Below are 13,662 nucleotides of genomic sequence, written 5' to 3' on the forward strand. Positions count from 1 at the left end.
GTCCATCAGCTCTATGTTTCTGATCTTGGTCTTGCCATCTACTAGCTGTGTAACTTTGGGCAACTATTTCACCTTTCTGAGCCTTTATCACTGGAAAATAAGTGGGGATAGTATCCACCTTGCAGAATGTAGGGCAGTTTAGATACCACAATGTCCATCAAGCACATGGCACATAATAAATGATAATCACACAGTAGCTGAAAAAGCACCACAACCTCCAGGTGTTCTGCCACTTAGGCGATTTGAATCACCTGCACTATTTATTGCGGCATCTACCCGGCAAACCTCATGCCAGGTGAAACTGGCCATTTACCTGGGAAAGGAAAGCTCCCCAAAAAGCAAAGGCGACTGCTCATGGAAGGAGAGAGGGATCCTCAGAGCCAAGACTTCTGGGTCTAGTTCCTGCTTTTCCTGCCACTCTTTTGACAAAGCAGGACTCTGCTCCCCATCTTTGGGGGCAGAGGCACTAAATTACAGCCTTCCCCCAAACATGCTAGCAAGAACATAATATAGATGCAAAGCTTCATTGTAATTCCTAAACCCAAATTATTCAAATGCGGGCTAGAGAACAGCCCAGCATAGGAGGACCTGGCTGGAGGGTGCCCACGTGGTCTCCTGGAAGCCTCTGGCTGACAATTCTAACCCCAGGCTAAATGCATAATGTGCTTATTATACATTTAAGTATATTGCTGATGTTTTGAACAGGCAGCTTCAACAACATTTCAGTGTATAGCTATCATTAAGGAGAGTTTTTAAAAATAAGATCCTTTGTACTTGGGGGGGTGTGTGGTGGTAAGGGAGAAGGAGTATCAACATGATGCTGTAATCTGATCTTTTTAGCTTTCAAATGATGTCACTTAATGACTTGGACCTAAATACACTCGGGAAGCTTAGGCAGCCCCAATGCGCAGCTGCCTGTGTTGGAGAGGATCTGAAAGTCCTGCCTATCCTGGAGTGCCTTCTTCACCACTTTGCACCAGGCCTAGGGTTGCCCCCATTAGTTACTCTTTTGGGTCATGGTCCCAAAGGGAGTGAAGAGAAGGGACAGCAGAAGTTAGCTTTGTTAGCTCACTTGACATTGGAATCACCTGAGAGCTTTAACAAATACTGATGGCTGGCCTCACCCCCTGGAGAGTCATAATTTGTCCCAAGTGCAGCCTGGGCATTGGGATTTTTTTAAAGTTCCCAGATAATTCCAATGTGTATCCAAGGTTGAGAATCATTGCCCCTGTGCCCTCTCACCCCAACACTCAACCCTCACCTCTCTGTCTTCTTCTACTGCAGCCCTGGTCAGTCCAGCAAGCCCTGGGGCTGAGCAAATACAAATAACTCCATTGCGAGGTAGGGATCGCGATCTCCATTTTGCAGATGAAGAAACTAAGACCCCAGAGAGTCTGTTACACAACTTTGCCCAAGGTCACACAAGTATTTAATAGCAGACTAGATCTCTCTGGCTTCAAAGTGGTTCCCAGTTCATCAGGCTGCCTTGATAACTTGGAAGCATTAACTCATTAAGCCGTTAATACATCAGAGGATTTCATTTATGGTAATAATGGCCCCTTACATTTTTATGGAGCTGTTAGGGTTCACAAAGCACTTTCATATACTTTGACTTTTTTAAAGCATTATTCCTCCATTTTATTAGTTTTAAAATTTATTTTAGGTTCTGGGATACATGTGCAGAACGTGCAGATTTCTTACATAAGTAAACATGTGCCATGGTTATTTGCTGCACCTATCAACCCATCACCTAGGTATTAAGCCCCACATGCATTAGCTGTTTGTCCTGATGCTCTCCCTTCCCCTGCCCTCTTCCCCCACATATTCTTCCATTTTAAAAATGAGGAAACTGGAGCCCAGAAACATTGTCTTCCTTATGATCACAAGGTAGAGGAACCAGAATTTGAGCTCAAATCTTCTTACTCCTCATTTCAAAGAAAGAAGTACAGTGAAAAACCGGGAGGCTGGTGGGTGTAAATTTTTTGGATGTAGGGAAGATTGAAAAGTTTCAGAGCAGGGCAAGATCTCAGGTTCTCCAAAGGTGGGAACCGAAGAGACATCAACACCCAGGAGGTGCAGAGAGAGAGAGACTGTGGTCCAATGTTAACAGCTGGTGAATCTCATCGCAGGGTATACAGGTGCTTGTTGTACGGTCTTTGCAACTTTTCTGTATGTTTTCAAATTTTTTAAATAAAAGGAAAAGTACAAGTAGTTTTAGAAATACCCATATAGGGCCAGGTGTGGTGGCTCACGCCTGTAATCCGAGCACTTTGGGAGGTTGAGATGGGTGGATCACAAGGTCAAGAGAGGGAGACCATCCTGGCTAACACGGTGAAACCCCATCTCTACTAAAAATACAAAAAAGCCAGGTGTGGTGGCATGGGCCTGTAGTCCTAGCTATTCGGGAGGCTGAGGCAAGAGAATCGCTTGAACCAGGGAGGCGGAAGTTGCAGTGAGCCAAGATCGCGCCACTACATTCCAGCCTGGGTGACACAGCGAGACTCCGTCTCAAAAAAAAAAAAAAAAAAAAAACGACAACAAATAATATTCAAGGTGAGCTGTGAAGAACCAGATAAAATACTTTTTTTTCTGAAACTTGGCTGTTGTTTCTAAAAGCACAAAAGTTACTGAATTATTTGCCTATGTTACTGCAGAAGTGGGAAAATATTGTGTCAAGTAAGCACTGTACATGTCAGGAGTCACTGGGTGAGGTTTTTAAAGTTAATCTTTTAATTGAAAATGCAAATAAAAATAGTAATTTGTGTTGACCTCGGCAATATTCTTCTATAAACATAGATTTATTCAGACTTTACAATTACTTAGTACCCCTTATAATTTAATAGAAATGAAAAAGTATATACAGCAGACTACTATATTAAAATAGCTGCACAAAGAATGTATCTCCTCTTAATTGTTCTATAAAATCCCATGGAAATTTTTGTTCTGGAATGTTGCACACCCTATAATTTTAAAAACAAGTGTTAGAAATGTAAAATGTTTAAACATATAGGCCATTGTAATACCCTTTATCATAAAGAGATAATATGCAAAAAAGTTGAAACAACACACATTTTATTATGTTACTCTCCTACCTAAAGACTCTGAGTGCCCCTTTAAGTCAACAAAAGGCCATGCCCCTTACTTGGGCAGTCATAACCCTCACAAGTGTCTGCAACCCACTTTCCAGAAGCGTCTCCTTCCTCTGCCCCCAGGCACTCTACCAGCCAGCCAGGCCAGGATTCCTGACTCTTTCCTGTCCTTCCTGCCAGGATCTTTGCAAATATTCTTCTCTGGCTGGAAGGCCCCTCCCCTCTCTGAGCAAGTGCCTGGCTTCTTCAAGTCACTGTCCAACCTCAGCCCCGCCCCCCCCCACCCCCCAGCCAAGCAGAGGTGGCCCTGCCCCGTCCTGTTGGTAAACGTCCTTGGTGTAGCACCTGCCTCCTTGTATTTTAAGGACATGATAGTGGGATTTTCCTCATTTCCAGAATTTCCCAAGAGCCAACAGCTGGAAACGTTTAACATTTTTAGAGCACCTCCAGCTGTGGGGTCAGCTACCCCTGTATAAACTTTCTGAAAGGCACAGCGCCATTTCTGCAGCGCCAGTACCTCATTTCTCCCCCACAACCCCACCACTCCACCTCTAATCTCTGCAAGATGCATTGGGATGGGGTGATGATTAACTTTGTAGGGAGTACAGCTGATATAAAGTGAGACCATTCTTTACTATCTCCTCCCACGGGTGGGGGGAGGGCAGGGTTACTGGATTGATCCCTGCTGTGCCAAACCCCTATCGACTCCACTGGGGAATGGCACCAGGCTCAAAAGGCTGAAGAAGAGGCCCAGAGCCAGTGAAGGACACATGGGTTTGTTGGTTTGTTTGTTTTGAGACAGAGTCTCGCTCTGTCACCCAGGCTGGAGTGCAGTGGCGCATTCTCGGCTCACTGCAAGCTCCACCTCCCGGGTTCACGCCATTCTCCTGCCTCAGCCTCCCGAGGAGCTGGGACTACAGGCGCCCGCCACCACGCCCGGCTAATTTTTTGTATTTTTAGTAGAGACGGGGTTTCATCGTGTTAGCCAGGATGGTCTCGATCTCCTGACCTTGTGATCCGCCCGCCTCAGCCTCCGAAAGTATTGGGATTACAGGCATGAGCCACCGCGCCCGGCCCCACATGGGGTTTTATTAAGGGCTTACATACAGGGGAAAGAGTCCAGTGTTGGCAGGCTGGACAGGAGAACTGCAACTGTTTGCAAAAGGCATGTAGTTTACATAGCATTTTCACTTAGTACCCTCCCCCTAGCAACCTCCACCTGGCAACCTTCATTAAGACAAAACGAAGGGCCTCAATTTCCTGTACGCGTTCCACAGGAAGGGCCAGGGGCTCAGATGTTCCTCCTAAATAAGGAATGACTCGGGTTGGCCACTCCTGGATTCCTTAGCTCGGAACTGCATTCAGGTGCGTCCGCCATACAGGGTCATTCTCAGGGTAGACTCAGGGTATGCATCGCCGTCAGGTGCGTCCACCATACAGTCCCATATGTTAAAGCCAACAATGTGCCTACCAAGATAATTGCCCCAAGACAATCTTTCATAGAGCCACAGAGATTTCTGCCCTGACCAGAGCTGCGGGCATTAGAATGAGATAGAAGGGGCCAAGGCCACCACTCGAGTCCCATTCTTGAAAGGTACTATTGGGGCTTCAGACCTGGGGATACTCTTCCCCTTCATCTCTTCATCTCTGTCTTTCTCCCTTTTTTTTTTTTTTTTTTTTGAGACAGAGTCTCGCTCTGTCACCCAGGCTGGAGTGCAGTGGCGTGATCTCGGCTCACTGCAAGCTCTGCCTCCCGGGTTCACACCATTCTCATCCCTCAGCCTCCTGAGTAGCTGGGACTACAGGTGCCTGCCACCACGCCCAGCTAATTTTTTGTTTTTTTAGTAGAGACGGGGTTTCACCATGTTAGCCAGTATGATCTTAATCTCTTGACCTTGTGATCCGCCTGCCTCGGCCTCCCAAAGTATTGGGATTACAGGCGTGAGCCACTGCGCCCAGCCTCTCCCTTCCTTTCTACCTTCCACAAATAGTACCAGGAACTATGCTAAGTAATTTAAAAAAAGAAATATTAATTGCATACATGTCTCCTACTTGCTCCCAGTCTGCAGGGAAACAGTTATAATTTGTCTTACAATCCAAGCACTATAATGTGGGAAAGAAAAAGCCCCAGAGGCACAGAGCCAACTCTTCCCAAGCAGTGATATTAGGGTAGGGTTGCCAGATAAAGTACATTTTGCTGAAATTGGAATTTTTATTTTAAAAGATCTCAAATACAAATTTGAATGTAGCACAGAACATGTTTGTACTACAATAATTGCTCAATGCTTACCTAAAATTCAAATTTAACTGGGCATCTTGTATCTTGTTGTTATGGTTGTTGTTAAATCTGGCAACTCTATGAGTAGAGCGATATAGAATAATTGAACTGAATGAAATTCAGTTGCTTTGACCAGTTAGGAAAGCTGCCAGGGCTGGGTGGGATGGAGAGTGAAGTGGAATAGAGGGATGGAGTCGGGTTGTTGATGTGAGCTTAAATAGGAAGAAATGCAATTTAATTTGATTGGGTGGAATAATATATAGAGTGGGTCAGCAGATTTAGGAGATGGGTGCTGGACCCCTCTCCTGCTACCGGTCAACATTTATTTTATTTTGTCGTTGCTGTTGTTTTGAGACAGTCTTGCTGTGTTGCCCAGGCTGTAGTGCAGTGGTGCAATCTTGGCTTATTGCAGCCTCGACTTCTTGGACTCAAGTGATTCTGCCACCTCAGCCTCCTAAGTATCTAGGACCATGGGCGCCACCATGCCCAACTAATTTTTGTACTTTTTGTAGAGACAGGGTTTGCCATGTTACCCAGTCTGGTCCCAAACTCCTGGCCTCAAGAAATCCTCCTGTCTCAGCCTCCTAAAGTGCTGGGATTACAGGCATGAGTCACTGCGCCCGGCCTAGTCAACTCCTGTGTCCTCTTGAAACAGTGACCAGGGTGAGGAAAGTGAGGTGTTGAGGCTGGGAAATATAAAGAGACACTCATGCTCAGGCCATGCCATTGTGCTCTCTTCCCAGCCCTGCAACCCTTCAACAACCCACAGCCCCATTTCATAGATCAGGAAACTGAGGCTTAGAAAGGCTTAGCAGTGTGTCCAGAGTCACTAAATTAGTTAGCAGTGGAGTCAGGATGCAGGCCCAGAAGGCCTGTGCCTGTAACTCCCTCCCTGTATAGCCTTGCTAATAGCAAGTGGTGAAGCTAAGAGATGAACCCGTCTCCTTTCCAGCCCACGCTTTACACACGTGACCTCATTTGTGAGGAGTGGAATTTATACAACATTTCAATTCAGAGTGACCATAATCTCTGTATGTGGGATAGAGTGGATAGAAGTAACCTGCCTGTAGAGCAGGGTAGGAGGTGGGGTCTATTGAAATTCTTGGCCATGGTTCAGCAGTTTGCCACCCTGGCTATATGCTAGAATGCCTGGGAAGCTTTTCAAAATCCCAGATTTCTGGGGGTGGGGCTCAGACTTCATTTTTAAACCTCCCCAGGTTGAAACCTACAATGCTGAAAGTCATACTCTTAGACTTATGAATATCCAACTTACTGAGTTAGCAGAGAGAAACTCCAACTCTGAAGAGAGTTTGTTTTCCCTCCACTCCCCCTGCAAAGGCCTGAGAGTTTTCTGGAGCCTGCATCAGCTAGGCTGTGGTGTGCCATATGAAAGGAAGGCTGGAGACCTGCAGCCTTCCTGCTTTCCTGTAAACAGCAGGGGAAAGAAGATAGCAGGATGGGTGTTTGGATCCCAAACATGCTTGTTTTAGTGTAGGCAAGACTGTGACATTTTAAAATTCTGAATTGTGGGGTGGGGGTCAAGGAGAGGAAGGGAAGAAATATTACTAGCTCTATTATCTTGCATATCTGAGGACACACTTTACTAGGGGTCCTCTCTCTTGCCTATATTTTTTTTTTAGGGATGGGGTCTCACTATGTTGCCCAGGCTGGTGTCAAACTCCTAGCCTCAAGGATCCTCCCGCCTTAGCCTCTCAAAACACTAGGATTACAGGCATGAGCCACCATACCCAGCCTCTTTTGCCTCTTTATCCCCAAAGTTGCCTTATTTATAGCCCCAGGACCAGGGGGAAGATCTGAAGTTGCACAGAATCCTGTGACAAGTCATGATAAGTGGGGTGGGCCCAGGTCTCAGGTACAGGGAGGTGTGGTCTTGCATGTGCCCCGGCTCAGCCAGGGACAATCTAAGTGGCCTTAATAGATCACTTAACCTACCTGAAACTCAATGTTTGTCATCTACAAAATAGAGATAATCACTCATACTCTGCCTACCTCCCAGACCTGTTCTAAGTGGAATAAAGGAGATTTTAGATGCAAGTTACACTTGGAAAATGTTGACACTTCATACAAGCATACATGTTGCTATTAATTTTTGTGGTTCAAATTAGAATTTCATGTTAACTCTGGACCCTCAGAGAAGGCTGCAGAAATTTCTGTGAATATCTAAAAGGAAATGATTTTTTTTTCTTTTTGAGGCAGAGTCTCCCCCTTGTTGCCCAGGCTGGAGTGCAATGGCGCGATCTCAGCTCACTACAACCTCTGCCTCCCAGGTTCAAGTGATTCTCCTGCCTCAGTCTCTGGAGTAGCTGGGATTACAGGCGTGCACTATCACACCCGGCTAGTTTTTGTATTTTTAGTAGAGACAGAGTTTCTCCATGTTGATCAGGCTGGTCTTGAACTCCTGACCTCAGGTGATCTGCCTGCTTGGCCTCCCAAAGTGCTGGGATTACAGGCGTGAGCCACTGCACCCGGCCTCTAAAAGGAATTTTTAAAAAATTTTTAACACTATTTTGGACTGTATTTTTGTAAAGTATTTCAGTTATAAAACCCAGTTGATTTTGCTACTCGAGGATGGTTCTATAAATCATTCTAGCTTCACATTTCCGGTGACTTAGAACCATACTAGTCAGATGTTTCCAAGGACCAGAAACAACAGCATCGCCTGGGAGATTTTTAGAAATGCAGAATCTCAGACCCCATCCCAGACCTGTGAATCAGATTCTGCAATTTAACAAGATTCCCAAGTGATTCTATGCACATTTTTGTTTGAGAAGCCTTGTACTTAGTCACTAAACCTACAGAGTTTGAGAAAAGCTAAGGTGAAAGAAAGAACTCCAATGCATGTTACAGTTTAAGAAGCACTCAGAAAAGTTTCCAGACACTGCTTGAGAGTGAAACTGCCCCCAACATTGCAGTCTCAGGGTGACTGCTGACACAGTACATGCCATTACCTGTAAGAGAGACTTTATTATCCCATTTAATGGATGAAGAAACAGGTTGATGAAGGGTAGGTAACTTGACCAAGGTCATGCAACCAGTTAGTAGAGGAACTGGGATTCTAATTCACATCTGAGTAGCTACTTTATAAGGCAGGACACATTCCACCATTCCACTCCATTTTTTAGAGTAGAAAACCTACTTATAAATGTTCTTTTTAGGCATTTATAAGTCTAGCTGAAGTGTAGTCTAGCTGAAGTGTACATCTTCATATTATAACACTTTTCTCTTTGTGGATTTCCTCCAATTTCATTTTTCTTGGGTTTTAATCAGAGACTATCTCTGTTAAAATGTAATTTAGATCCCATAAAATTCATCCTTGTTTTTTTCTTTTCTTGTCTTTGTCTTTTTTTTTTTTTTTGAGACAGGGTCTCACTCTTGTCACCCAGACTGGAGTGCAGTGGCGCCATCTCAGCTCACCGCAACATCTGCTTCCCAGGCTCAAGCGATTCTCCTGCCTCAGCCTCCCAAGTAGGTGGGATTACAGGTATGTGCCACTACCACCGGTTAATTTTTGTATTTTTAGCAGAAATGGGGTTTCACCATATTGGCCAGGCTGTTCTTGAATTCCTGACCTCAAATGATCCACCCGCCTTGGCCTCCCGAAATGCTGGGATTACTGGTGTGAACCACCGTGCCCAGCCAAAATTCATCCTTTTAAAGTGTTGGTATATATATACATATATATATTTTTTTTTTCACAGAGTTAGGCAATGATCACCACTATCTAATTTTCATCAGCCAGTAAGGAAACTCCACATCCATTAGCAGTCACTTTCCATTGCCCCACCCCCAGCCCCTGAAAACCCCTAAACCACTAATCTACTTTTTGTCTCTATGGATTTGCGTATTCTGGACATTTTATGGAAATGGAATGATACGATATGCGGTCTTTAGTGACTGCCTTCTTTCACTTGGCATAATGTTTTCAAGGTCCATCTGTATTGTAGCATGGATCAGTACTTTGTTCCTTTTTATTGCCACATAATATCTCGTGGTATGGACATGGCACATTTTCTTTATCCATTCATCAGTTGATGGACATTTAGATTGTTTCCGCTTCTTGACTATTATGGATAATGCTGCTGAATATATGAGTGCATATTTTGTGTGAACAAGTTTTCAGTTCTCTTGGGTATATGCTTAGGAGGAGAATTGCTGGGTCATATGGTACCTCTATGTTTAACTTTTTGAGGAAGTACCAGACTGTTTGCAGAGAATATTTTCACCATGTATTGACACCATATTGGATTTTAAAAGAACAGAAGTTAGTCAAAGAGACGCAGGGAGCCACAAAACTGAACAGACAAGAAATAGACATGATTCAATGAACTTTAACCCAAATCACATCTGACAGTGTAGATGCGGCAGAGTAGGCAAAAAATGAATTTGACCAGAACCCAGGAAAGCCAATTGCCTAACAGCCTGTGACTAGCACTGCACAGAACCCTGGAGACCTGGGCTCCAGTCTCACTAACTCACTGTGTGACCATGGGCAAGTGCCTTCCTCTTTCTGGGCCTCAGATCTCTCATCTATAAAACAAGAAGTTGTATCTGGCTGTGATCTTACTGTCTATACTTCTATGGTCACTCCGTGGCACTCCCACATCTTATGCTCATGATAGTTATGTGCTTTTCTGGTGTAGATATTCACTCTGAGAATTGCTGGCACACCTGAAGACCTTTCAGGAATAATGACAGCAAGTGGGGAGGGTTTTCCAGTCATCTGCTCTGTGGCAGGCAGAGTCTGAGATCCCAGGGACAGAAGGTGCTCAGCCACTGTGGACTTCATCATGTAGGCATCCAGCTCTTGGGTACTGCAAAAAGAGAATGGGATTCACCTGCAAGAAAGAATAAAACAATAGCAATGGCAACCACTGTACCAAACTCCACATGTTTATACTTTACTTTTGTGGAATAACATTTATTATATATTTTCACTATAAAAGTAATGTGTTCATTATAGAAAAAGTCAAAACATAAAAAAGTTTGATGAAAAGAAACATCAATGATAGTACTACCATCCAAAAATAACCACTAATTATACATATTTCAAAACATGTTGTAACTGATATATACAATTTTTATTTGTCAATTTAAAAAATAACCACTATTTCCAGTTAGATGTTTATTCTTTTAGTCTTGATATTTTTATATTTCTTCTTTACTAAATTGATATTATACTCTAGTTTTCTATGTTTTCATTTATTCTGTCATTAAAAGTCTTCAGAAGCTGGATTTTAATGATTACAGAGTATCCTATCATAGGAATGCACTATCATTTATTTCTATGTAATCATTTGTTTATTATTGGTTATTATTGGGAGGAGGTGTCTCTAAGCTTTGTCTATGAAAATAAACGACGTTCGTCTGTTTTGGAAATCTCAAACATGCTGGCATTCAAAGTCTATCACAATTTAGTTCCAACCTTTCTTTCCATCCTCAGCCACTGTAAGTCTTTAACACAGGGCAGATGTTCAGCCTACATGCACTGATGGAGCCATTCTGGTTGTTAAAACACTGAAATACTTCAGCACAGGAGAGGGAGGCAAATTGCTAGGAAGCCTCTCTGACTGTTGTTCAGCCCTCCCTTACTCTGCCCCAGTCCCTCCATAGGAACCTCTTCCCTGGCCAGCAATCAAGAGGACTCCTTAGTGCCTGTACTTAACCAGGATTACCTCTTTCCTGCCTTCTCCAGTGTGACCTTTGGTTTATGCTGCTTCCCCCACCTGCAGAATAGTTCCTATTCTGTGGCTAAATCTTACCCGTCCTTCGAAATCCAATTTGAGTCCCACCTTCTCCATAAACCCTTATTCAACTATTCTGGTCCACTCTTGGTCCTATGAACTCTTACAGTATTTTTTTGGGGAGGGGGAGAGGGGAAGGGACGGAGTCTCGCTCTGTCGCCCAGGCTGGAGTGCAACGGCACAATCTCAGCTCACTGCAACCTCCGCCTCCTGGGTTCAAGCAATTCTCCCACCTCAGCTTCCCAAGTATCTGGGATTACAGGCACCTGCTGTCATGCCTGGCTACTTTTTATATTTTTGTAGAAACGTGATTTCACCATTTTGTCCAGGCTGGCCTCGAACTTCTGGACTCAAGAAATCCTTCTGCCTCAGCCTCCTAAAGTACTGAAATTATGGGCATGAGCCACTGTGCCCAGCCTGTTTTTTTTCACTATTATTGCTATTTTCCGAATACTGTTGACACAGCATTTGCAATCATGTTTTGTGATTCAACTTTTCCTTCGAGTTGCTCTTTCTCCCCAGCTAGATCCTGATGTCCTCTGAGACAGAGGTCATACCTTAACTTCTCTTTATTCTGTGGTAGAGACAATGCTGTGTTTTCCTATGCTGTTCCTCCTCCTAGACACAAAGGAAAACTACTTTTCCTGGACTCCTTTGCTGTTAGATTGGCTTTGAACTTGAATTCTAACAAAGAAAATGTAGGCAGAAGTGATGTGGCCCTTAAAAGCTCTCATGAGAGCTGTCAATCCTCTCTGCCCCTTTCACAGTGACTGGGATGGTATAGATGATGGTTTCAGAAGATGAAGGCAGCCAGGATCCCCGAGTCACCACATGGAGGAGAGCCACTCGGGAGAACCACTGACCTGCACTGGACAATGATGTGAGCAAAAACACCCCATCCTTCTGAAATACAATATTTTTTAGTTCATGAAACCATAGACCTCATGCCTGCTTCATTCATCTCTGTACCCCTATTGGTATTCGATGAATGTGAATATGCCTGGTGTGAGATGTCTTGGGAAGCAGAGCTTGCATGAGCACAAGAAAAGTGACAGGTGTACCAAATGCAGTCTACTCACGCCACAGATCCACTCAGCTCACTTGCCTTTCCCATCCCGCACCTGGGCCCCTCACCCTGCTTCTTGGCCAGAGTGGTCCTGTTGAGAGGTGACAGCGTGCTGGCAGCCCTCACTCACTCTCAGCGCCTCCTCAGCCTCCGCGCCCACTCTGGCCGTGCTTGAGGAGCCCTTCAGCCCGCCTCTGCACTGAGGGAGCCCCTCTCTGGGCTGGCCGAGGCCGGAGCCAGCTCCCTCTGCTTGTGGGGAGGTGTGGAGGGAGAGGCAGGGACCGGAACTGGGCTGCTGCATGCGGCCATCGCCGGCCAGCACCAGTTCCAGGCGGGCGTGGGCTCGGCGGGCCCTGCACTGGGAGCAGCCGGTCGGTGCTGCTGGACTTGGGCAATGAGGGGCTTAGCACCCCGGCCAGCAGCTGTGGAGGGTGCGCTGGGTCCCCCAGCAGTGCCGGCCTGCCAGCGTTGGGCTGCAATTCTCACCGGGCCTCAGCTGCCTCCCCGCGGGGCAAGGCTCGGGACCTGCAGCCCGCCATGTCCGAGCCTTCCTTCCCTCTCTCCCCCTCCCAACCCCTCAGGGCCCGAGCCTCTCTGAGGAGCACTGCCTCCTGCTCCGCAGCACCCGGTTGGGACTGGCCGGCAGCTCCATCTGCGGCCCTGGTGCAGGATCCACTGGGTGAAGCCAGCTGGGCTCCTGAGTCTAGTGGGGACTTGGAGAACCTTTATGTCTAGCTAAGGGATTGTAAATACACCAATCAGCACTCAATCAGTGTCTAGCTCAAGGTTTGTAAATGTACCAATCAGCACTCTGTATCTAGCTAATCTGGTGGCGACTTAGAGAACCTTTATGTCCAGCTAAGGGACTGTAAATACACCAATCAGCACTCTGTGTCTAGCTCAAGGTTTGTAAACACACCAATCAGCACCCTGTGTCTAGCTCAAGGTTTGTAAATGCACCAATCAGTGCTCTGTGTCTAGCTAATCTAGTGAGGACTTGGAGAACTTTTGTGTCTAGCTGAGGGATTATAAATGCACCAATCAGCACTCTGTCAAAACGGACCAATCAGCTCTCTGTAAAATGGACCAATCAGCAGTGTGTGGTGGGGCCAGATAAGGGGATAAAAGCAGGCTGCCCGAGCCAACAGTGGCAACTCGCTAGGATCTTCTTCCCCACTGTGGAAGCTTTCTTTTTTTGCTCTTTAGGTTCGCGTTGCCTTTATGAGCTGTAACACTCACTGGGAAGGTCTGCAGTTTCACTCCTGAGGCCAGTGAGACCACGAACCCACCAGAAAGAAAGAACTCTCAATGCATCCAAACATCAGAAGGAACAAACTCCAGACACACCACCTTTAAGAACTGTAACACTTACCGTGAGGGTCCGCGGCTTCATTCTTAAAGTCAGTGAGACTAAGAACCCACCAAGGCCAGACACACAATTGGTAACTCACATTGTTCCTGAGGTCA

This window comes from Pongo abelii, chromosome 16 (genome assembly GCF_028885655.2).
Source record: "Pongo abelii isolate AG06213 chromosome 16, NHGRI_mPonAbe1-v2.0_pri, whole genome shotgun sequence".
NCBI lineage: Eukaryota > Metazoa > Chordata > Mammalia > Primates > Hominidae > Pongo > Pongo abelii.